The 10502-nt window shown below is 39.4% G+C and overlaps 3 non-coding genes across 3 annotated transcripts; 1 reads left to right on the top strand and 2 right to left on the bottom strand.

Moving 5' to 3' along the window:
* The first annotated feature begins 6103 nt into the window (after positions 1-6103).
* Positions 6104-6176, top strand: Trnai-gau (transfer RNA isoleucine (anticodon GAU)). The gene has a single exon. It is a non-coding gene; the product is annotated as a tRNA-Ile (tRNA).
* Positions 6177-8548: 2372 nt separating this feature from the next.
* Positions 8549-8621, bottom strand: Trnaa-agc (transfer RNA alanine (anticodon AGC)). Its single transcript has one exon. It is a non-coding gene; the product is annotated as a tRNA-Ala (tRNA).
* A 1438-nt stretch (positions 8622-10059) lies between these two features.
* Positions 10060-10132, bottom strand: Trnav-uac (transfer RNA valine (anticodon UAC)). The gene has a single exon. It is a non-coding gene; the product is annotated as a tRNA-Val (tRNA).
* Between the last annotated feature and the right edge of the window lie 370 nt (positions 10133-10502).

Consider the following 10502-nt stretch of genomic DNA (forward strand, 5'->3'; position numbering starts at 1 on the left):
AGAAGTAAGGAGTCACTTCTTCATCCTCATATTTCTATCGTCCTTCAGCATCTTCCTGTGTGTTTTTTACCAGTCACTTGAAGAAACTCGGGTTATGTTTTCCCAAGGTGACATTTGATTTAAAAGTACAGCAGAGTAAGCTCTGCACCTTACAAGACTGTAGCCACCTAATCTTCTGGCCAGCGGTGGAATCTGCATAATTAAGATTTGCTCTTGCTCTGGAAAGAAAACGAGATATAAATGTCTTAGATAGAGATTTTATTAAGATTAAGTACCGACTTTTCGATTAGAGGAGCTCTATCGGAATGGAAACCCGGTCTCCCGCGTGACAAGCGAGGATACTCACCGCTATACTACCGAACGGTCTTACGAGAGACAAGGTAAGGATGGAAGGCTAGCGCAACTTTCCGCTTGTATTTAGTAAAACACCACTCGCTTTAGAACTACTGTTGGAAAAGTTAACTGACCGTGATCCTTACTGTTGCACTTGCCAGTAATAATAATAGGAATTGATTGTACATATACTAAGACGACAACAGGGAAAGTGGAATAGGTCACTAACATGGACGACCGGTAGGAAGCGATCATTTGCTTACACACCTGCTACCAGCTACGCATCAAAACAACAGTAATATATCTTTTAAGGGTTTCGTGTAACTGGCCTGTTGGTCTAGTGATTCTCGCTTTGGGTGCGGGAGGTCACGAGTTCGACTCCTGGACAGGCCCGTTTTGTCGTGGAATTTGATCTGAGGAAACTTTTTGTTCCTACATTTAGGTAGTTTAAGACGAAGGAAAGACAATCAGGCAAAATAACTTCTAAACCGTTGTCACACTCTGACAAAAAGTTGTTGCATTACAGACCTTTCAATATTTTTAAAAATAATTCTTATGCAATTCAATATTTGTGATAAGCAGTGGTCAAAACGTAAATTAAGGCTTTTGTGTGCGTTTTAGTGTGCAATCACAGCCAATTTCCACAATTTTTGAAAGGCGACATGTAGAAAATAATTATGACAAATTACACTTGAACAGAACCGAGAATAGTCATCAATTGCTGTGTTGTGATGTAAAGATGGAGTTTTCGTTGGATTGACGGTATAGAGAACGAGTGCCATAGTGAACAGACATTCTATTTTATAGAATTTCACATTTTTTCTAGAAAAAAGGGCAATTTGGTGAGTTGAAGTGCAGTTAATCGTCGATAATCCAAAACAACAGCTGATGAGATTTTCTCCACACTCCCAACTTGAGCGATGTAGTAAAAACCAGAAAACACATATCGTGAATATCATATTTTGCTTCGCTCCAGACAGGCTACTCCATTTGCAGGAAACAAAGCCAAAACTCTTTGTCCTTCGGATGAAATAGCTTCAAAGGAATGACTAAAGCGCGGCATCAAGATAAATGGAAGAGATCAATGTCTTACACGTATGTTTGATATTCACTGCTATCAAAGAAAATACAAATGAAGATTTCAAATTTTGTCTGAAATAACTGCTTTTGCGAAATTATCGCATTTGGAATTTATTTCTTGCGTGTACATATAGCAATTTTACGCGCACACGTTTACACGTTGCGGACCTATTTTGTCATTTCGTTCTTGGTTTCTATTGGGAGGGATGAACATCACTCGTGCGAATCCCGACAAATAATCACAAGAAGGAGGTTGAAAATGGAAATAATGTTAAGTCGATAGTGGAAATACGAACACGAGTAAATAGAGCAGCGAAGGTGTCATACCAACAAGTTTATTCATCCGATCTTTACACGAGCATAAACAGAAGAATCCAGACTGAGTGGCCACCGGTAAGCGCGTGTTTTAGTTTATCTCAGCCTCAAAATACTCAACGGATGGTGCTAAAACTTGGATTTCTGATGTTGCGGACGATTGTGACAACCTTTTGTTTCTGGCAGGGCCCGAACCTGCGACCTTCCGCGTGTTAGGATGACGTGATTATCATTACACCAAAGAAATTTACAGGTTACTACTTTTGTGGCAGTTACGGCATGTTTAAAATGCCTTGTTTCGAATAAGTTGACGAATAAGCAGAATTTGGAGGGTGCTGTGGGAAAAGGCTCCGGTTGTTTCTGTCATTCATTTGTTTCTCACTCCTGTTGCTGACAAGCTGATGAAGTCGGGCTGTCAGGGTGTCACGCGAGTTGCGCAAGCTGCAACGTTTCATCTTAAGTTCATGTTTGTAGTCATTCAAGAGTCAAATTATCAATTTTCAACAAAATCATAGACAGCAAAAAGACGTCGAAGACGCATTAACAAAACAAACGACTCGGTTTCGCGAAATTATGTAAAATTTACCTCATACGAATAAATTTTGCGATTCTTTGCCACACGTGCAGGCAATTTTTCATCTTGCCTAAGCTTTCTGTGGTACGAATCCCGGCATACAGGGCTTGACAAGGCAAAATCAAATTACAAGACGGAAAGACTGTTCTCGAGTAGATGATGCAGTAAAGCGTTCATTCCAACAAGTGTCGTTTGTTGATCTGAGGTCTCCATGAGCATAAAGAAACCGTTCAGACTGACTCGCTAACCGGTAACTGTTTCTTAGTTTACCTCAGCCTTAGTATCCTTAGAAAGAATGAGGTTCTCAGGAAAAGAAGAGTATCACAAAGTTGAAATTTAATTTATTGAATTTTGAACTACTAATTATTCTCGTGAGGAAGAATAATTAACCAGAAGAAGCATAATTAACACAATTTGTAATGATTGTTAAAGCTGCACATATTGCCGTAGTGTCTGCCCATCCTCCAATCAAAATGGTCATAAATCGTTTCTGGCAGGGCTCGAACCTGCGATCTTCCGCGTGTTAGGCAGACGTGATAACCACTTTACTACAAAAAACCTCAGCAATATTTGCGGTTAATTTTGTTAATTATAGTTTTTTATATCAAAATTGATAAATGAATAAGGGATAAGGAAAAATATACAAGGTGATTCACACGAAAGTTAAAATCTGCCTAGTAAGAAGATCTCGAGGTGGAAATTTAAGGAAAAGTGAATACATTCGAGGTGCAAAAGATGCCTTCCCTAAATGAGTATCCATACAGACAAGCCTTTGGGAATATGAATGAAGCAGTACATATCAATTAAATAAGCATGTTTTTAGTCATCCTTCTGAAGAGTAGCCTAGTCATGCCATCCTTTTCCTTATGCGCCCAAATCTTTACTATTTTTGGGCAATACAATTGACAGACAACCACCTTGAAAGTGAACAAAGATTGCCTATGGTAGGCCCTCGATTAGATTTTTTTCTTATCCGACTTTGGCTGCCTTGATAAAATGAATGAAAAACGTGATCAAATATTTATTTTGGTATATCATATATCCTTTGTGGCCCATCGCAAAAATCAGCTCTATCCTGTTTTTTCTGAGGTGTCTGTGACATAGCTGACATTCCTTTTAGGAATCTCGACACAATTTAACTTACAAACCGTAGGTGAACTTGTGAATTATAAAGCTTTGGAAAATAAAAAGGTCTTAATGGCCCTCTTAAACTTGTTTAAAGATTGGATGTTTCTGATAGGGCCCGGAAGATCGTTCCACAATTTAGGGGCGGCTGCATGGAAAGATCGATCGCCGAGCGTGGTGAGTGTTTTACCCCTGCAAGGAGTAAGGAGTAAGCCGTCATTGGAACGGAAGTCATATCTTCCGGTGTCTCTAACAGAAATCAGCCCACTTATGTAGGCTGGGGAAGACCATGTATTGATTTAAAAGTAGTTAAGATAATTTTAAACACTATGCGATATTTTACAGGTAGCCAGTGTAATGATTTGAGCAGAGGTGTGATATGACAAAATCTGCTCTCCTGGAATATAAGGCGTGCAGCTGCATTCTGGACTTTGTAATTTGTGAAGATGACACTCAGGAACTTTAATAGGAGGCTGTTTCAATAGTCCAAGCGGCTAGATATAAAGGCATGAATAAGTGTCTCCGTGCATTATTTTGAGCAAGAGGAGGTCTGGATACGGGCGAAGCAGTTGCTTAAGCCTCGTCCCCTTACAATATCCTTAAAAAGCGGTATATGGATAATACATGGTTTGCATTTGCTAACGTCCTTTGCGATGATCAGAAACTGTGATCAAGACCAAGAACATTAAATTAATTTCACCTGTCTCTATTGTAGTTTCCTCAAAGAGCATTAAATAGTGCAGGCTCGTAGCAAGGATTGTCCCTCGATTTCAGTTTCAGAACAATCCAGACTGAGTAGCCACCGGTAAGCGCGTCTTTTAGTTAACTCACCCTCAAAATACTCAGAAAAAAAAATTATAATGATAAGAGGATGATGATGATACTTGGATTTCCTATAGTGTGGACGATTGTGACAAAATTTGATTCTGGCAGAGCTCGAACCAGCGACCTTCCGCGTGTTAGGCGAATGTGATAACCACTCCACCACAGAAACTTGCATGAACGCACTTTAGTGGCATCTACGCCATGTCTGAAATGTCATGTTCGACTAAACTAACGGCAGAATCGCGGAGGGTGTTGTGAGAACAGACCCAGTTGTTTCTATCATTTATTTGCTTCTCACTCCTGTTGCTGACGAACTGATGAAGTTGGGCTGTCAGGGTGACACGGGAGTTACGCACGCTGGGACGTTTCATTTTAAGTTCATGTTTGATAGTAACTCAAGAGTCAAAGAATCAATTTTCAACATAATCACAGACGGCAGAAAGACGTCGAAGACGTAGAGAGAACGATTTCGCGTAGTCAGAACAAATGACAGGGTTTCTCCACATCACTCGTTGCTTCGCATATCCATTAGCAGGATCATAAAAGCTGGCATGTATCAATTCAATTTACGTTCTGTGGTTAGTTCCTTCTTTGTTCGGAAAGTCATAATGACAAAAAGATCTAAAGGAGCCTGAAATATTGTTTTCAAAATTACTGGTTCTCTAAGCCTTTCCTTATACAAATGTCCTCGGTAGTATAATGGTCTCCCCCGGTCTCCCGCCTGTCACGCGGGAGACCGGGGTTCGATTCCCCGCTGGGGAGATATTTCCTTTTTCTACAGGAGATTAGAAAAATTCCCATTTTTATGTGATTAAAAAATCTTAGCGGTATTCATGACAAACGAATTTGGAATCTTTGTGAGGGCATATGAAAACGGAAGAAACAACCCGACCAGTGTCATCAGAGGGAGTAAATCTAATTAACTTTGTACTATGGCTCAGATCCTTCTCGAGATGATAGAGGGAGGATTGTTTAAGCTTTCGTATATCTGTTATTCCTTCTGTTTGTAGAGATAACTGTATTCAATATAGTTTACTAACTCCCACTGAGTTATCAGGTGCAGTTTGCAAAATGTTTTGGCCAACAATAAAAAAGGCACCGATCGGAATCGAATCCACGACCTCCATCTTTGACGGTAGGGACCCCTGTTTTTACATAGTCGTTTTTCGTAGCCTCCTTTTAGGTCAGCTCTATCCTTCTCTCTATGACCTGCTTCAATGATCCGTCGCTGTGGAATTATTTTTTTTGTTTTGTTTGAGGTATCTGTGACATAGCTAACATCGCTTTTGCGAAGCTCGGCAAGTAATCCCGACGCAATTTAACTTGCAATCGGCAAGTGAATATGTGCTCAAATTATAATTTTAGCATTTTGGTCTGTCTCAGACTTAATGGCATCTAAATAAAGAAAAGTTCTTGAGAAAGAGTGTAATGCAATTTTGATTGTTTGGTAGAATATAAAACTAGAGCAGATTTTGAGCTAAGGAAATGTTTGCAAAAATGTTCCTGGCAAGGAACAAAGAGAATTTTTGGAAGCTGAGTGCTGTTGATCAAATACATCCTGAAGGATTTTCAACAGATATAAGAGAATAACATTTCAAATCACGTCATTATCTTCTTTGCAAGGGACATGTAGTTCACGCTCTGTGTGGTGCGGAACTCAGACAGTAATGATTACTTAAAACTTCTTCTCTGGCATCTCGGAAGGATCGATCTAGTAATGATTCTAGTTGAGTTGTTTCAGTCTCTGATTTTCACATCCGCTTTCGTGCGGGTTGGTGCACAACTAGGAAGGTGCCGGGATCGATACCCGGATTTTCAATTGTTTGCCCTTTCAAGATGTCTCATGTGCATGGTCCGTTAGCTCAGTCGGTAGAGCGTGGTGCTGATAACGCCAAGGTCGTGAGTTCGATCCTCACACGGACCAGGGAATACTTTTTTGTCTCTTGTAACTGACTTTCCATTTCATCTATGTGTCTGTATTTTACTTGCATGTGATGATAACTTTTAAAAATTTATTGATTTATAATCTTCAACAACAGGGGTATTCGTCCACGTAGGAATTCTTCGTGGGGACGTGCAAACAAGTTTTTCAAAGCCTGATCCTAGTTTAGACCAAAACGTTCGTTTTCCTAAACTTATTTTCATGCCCTCCCTCTACTTTTTTCAGATCTGGCCGATATTAAAATCTGGTGAAGTACACTCAAAAGATCAGCTTCAATGACACAGTTTGGTATTTTCTCATTCTCTTTTATTTATTTGGAGCAAAAAGAACAATTACGTTGATACGCTTTGATCTTTTGGTAAGGCTCAGAGTTTAGGGTTAGGGTACGTCCCAAGCACCACAACACGAAAACCACCGCTGTCCAAAAGTGATTTTTCAGCGCCTATTGGAGAAAAATCTTCAATATGTTGTTTAACTCTGATTCTCAAAGGCTTCAAAGGCTTATTTATATCGAGGATCCTTCATCGAGAGTTTGGTTTGAACCTCGAGTGGAGCTCCAACGGAAACTGTTTTCAAAGGCACCTTAAATTAATCTAGTAAAACTACTTGAAACTACTTGAAAATATTCTAGTTTTAGTTCTGTGTAGATAATCATGTAGTATTTTCTATTTTTTCTATTACTTTATCTATTTATTTCAGTTTGATACGATAAATAACTTTTTGTAGTTAAAGTCTCTGTGGCGGAAGGTCGCAGGCCCTGCCAGAGACACAAGTGATCTTTTGTCACTATCACGATCGTTATCACATACAACTTGCTTAATAACTTTTTGTAGTTAAGGTTCCTTTAGAGTAGTGGTTGTCACGTCCGCCTCACACACGGAAGGTCGCAGGCCCTTCCAGAGACACAAGTGATCTTTTGTCACTATCACGATCGCTATCAGATACAAATTGCTTAGTAACTTTTCGTAGTTCAGGTTCCTGTATTGTAGTGGTTATCAGGTCCGCCTCACACGCGGAAGGTCGCAGACCCTTCCAGAGACACAAGTGATCTTTGTTACTATCACGATCGCTATCACATACAACTTGCTTAATATCTGTGCCAATTTCAATGTTTGCAAACCCAAATAATTATGTTTTCATACATTCTTGTCTCCTTGTGAGCAGGTCGTACAGGGAAGGAAAGAAGTCGAAGTAAGATGGGCTACGGTAAGCGACTGAATGCAACCGTGGCTCTTGCAATATCAAAGCTTCCCCGTTTACCTGAAATTCTCGATCTTCAGAGCTATGGTATACAGTCTTAGAGATTCATTATTCATTCACACATTTCATCTAATTAAGATATTTTTTTTGTCACTCATGAAAGCTGAATTTGAAGCATTTCCAGGACATTCATTGTGCCCTTTTCTTTTCAGACACGTCACATTAATTTTGCATTTCCTGCTTGTCTCACGTCACCATTTTATTATTGTGACTGGCCTGTTGGTCTAGTGGCATGATTCTCGCTTCGGGTGCGAGAGGTCCCGGGTCTATGGCCCCTAGTGCCTATGATTACATACAAGTTTTGGTTTCTTTATTGACTTACTTAAAGGTGTAGGAAAGACTCCAAAGATGTCTTCTTATCCAGTTACCTTTTTTCGTTTGTTTTAAATCAAATTCAATTAATTCAATTTTCAATAGCGACGGTGAACACCTATATAAATGTTTCGAGTTGTTTCTTGGTGCGCACATATACCAATTTTCTAAATTTTTAAAGAACATTAACTAAAGTTCCGATTTTGTCTTAAGATATTTTCAGAGAATCGAATATTCATACAGGTCTTAACGTCGCCGTAGAAAATTGAATTAACTGAAAGTGCCTTAAGACAATTGTTGGTCAAAATTTAATTGGTAGTCTGAGTTCGAAGAGAACAACAATTTCTTAGACACAATTTCAAAATGGTCTTTATCCTCCTCATCAATTCTTTAGCAAGTTAATTAATAACGATAAAAAAGTAGCGTAAGCCTCGGTATCCGCTTGGTCATCCTTTCCTTGGATATTTGGGGTGGTTATTTACACGAGATCTAAACCAAACCGTGGTCTTACGCAGTCAGTAGGCCTCGGATTCTCTATAAGAGGGTTGATTTAATTGAATAAATGTCCTTCCACTATCAGCTTTCGGCCCTTTTGACACAAAAATAAATGTTCAGATAAAAAGTTTGTCTGAGGTGAAGATGGCTTAGAACGCGGTTTTGTTAAAGGGTGGCTAAACTTTGTTTAAATAACCAGCCGTTTAAGTTTACAAAAGAGATGCTTAGTCAACACTTTACAAGGCAAGCTTTTTCTAAAGAATAAACAAAAGTATCAGGGAAGGAATTGGAGAATCCGGGTATCGATCCCAGTACCTCCCGCATGCTAAGCGGGCGCTCTACCATTTGAGCTAATTCCCCAATGTCTGACTTCTTACTTTTCAGGAATAGAGGGTATCCGGCCCCCTTGTTTAGAATCAATAATTCAGAATTATCTTGACAGATCAATTTTACTGAGTAAATATGAGAGACGTAATATGATAAAAAATAATTCTTCAGTCGGCAAAGCGTGGTGCGGATAACGAGGTGGTGAGTACGATCAAACACACGCAGCAAAAACGTAACGGACCTAGTAGGTCTTTGTCTGTTTTGTCGAGTGTAGTCGTTGTTGTAGTTTTTTCTTAAACAAAAGAGAGGGTTAACGTATTTTTTTTCGCTGGATAGGCTGTCCTTCGTGTAATAAAGTAGCCTTGCACGTCTCCTTAGAGTCCTGATGGCCGGCCTTGAATGATGTCGGGCTGAAGGATGTCTAGCCAAGTCATTTGTCAGTATGGATCGGTTTCCTGTAAATTGTTGTCCACAGTGAGTTAAAACTTAAAATTATTATTAATTAATTAATAAATTATTACGTTTTGCCCTGGGTGACATGTTTGATTTAAAAATACAACTGAGTCGGCTCTGCACGCTTAAGACCATACAAGACTGTAGCTACCTAATCTTTTGGCTAGCGGTAGAATCTGTACAATTAGAACTTGCTCTTGGTCTGGAAAGAAAAGGTTATAAATGTCTCGGATAGAGATTTTATTCAGATTAAGTACAGACTTTTCGTGTAAAAGAGCTCTATCGGAATGGAACGCCTTTATCCCAACGAAAAGGCAATTGGAATAGATTGTACATAGTATCAGACGACAACAGGGAAAGTACTACTAACTAGGACGACCGGTAAGGAGCGATCATTTGACTACACACCTGCTACCTGCTACGCGTCAAAACAATAGTAATAATTTTTTTACGGTCTTCACATTACCTGGCCTGTTGGTCCAGTGGCATGATTGTCGCTTTTGGCGAGAGGTCGCGGGTTCGACTCCCAGGCAGACCCGTTTCGTTGTGGAATATGATGTGAGCAGAGCTTTCGTTCCTTCATTTGGGTAATTTAGGACGAAGGAAAGACAAATGAGACAAAATAACTTCAAACCCGTCGTCAAACTCCGACAAAAAGTTGTTGAATTACAAACTTTTCATTATTTTTTAAAATGATGCAAATGCAATTAGATAGTTCTGGTCAAATAGTCAAAACGTAAATAAAGCTTTTTCTGTGTGGGTGTTTTGATGTGCAGACACAGCAATTTCGACAATTGTAGAAAGGCGATGAAATTCAAGATGACAAATTATACTTGAACAGTACCGATCAACAACCATCAATTGCTGTCCTGTCGTTTGTTGGTCTGAAGTCTGCATGAGCATAAAAAAACCGTTCAGACTGACTCGCGAACCGGTAAGTGTTTCTTACATACTCAGACAGGATAAGGTTCTCATGAAAAGAGTATGACAAAACTAAAATTTAATTCATGATCGAAAATGTTTCTGGCAGGGCTCGAACCTACGACCTTCCGCGTGTAAAGCGGACGTGATAACCACTACACTACAGAAACCGCATGGATAAGAATAATGAATAATGAATAAGTGACAAGAAAAAACATCTGACTAATTGTACTACGTGTTTGCTAAAGTGACTGCTTAGAAATTAAAGGAGCCTCCACTGAGCATAGCTGTATTTTAAAGAACACACAGGAAGATGCTGACGAAAAACAGAAATGCGAGACTCCTCTCTTTTCTAGTGCCCCCGCTTTAACCAAGCAAACCTTAGTGAATACGTAATTTCGCGGTCAAATTTACCAGACTAGACATGCAAGGTGATTCATATGGAAATTAAACTCTCCTTTGTAATTTTTCGCGATGTAATTTTAAGGAAAAGTGGACACATTCGAGGTGCAAAAAGGCCCTCCTTAAGTGAGGTTCCAT

Source organism: Pocillopora verrucosa, chromosome 14 (assembly GCF_036669915.1).
Source record: "Pocillopora verrucosa isolate sample1 chromosome 14, ASM3666991v2, whole genome shotgun sequence".
In the NCBI taxonomy this organism is placed as follows: Eukaryota; Metazoa; Cnidaria; class Anthozoa; order Scleractinia; family Pocilloporidae; genus Pocillopora; species Pocillopora verrucosa.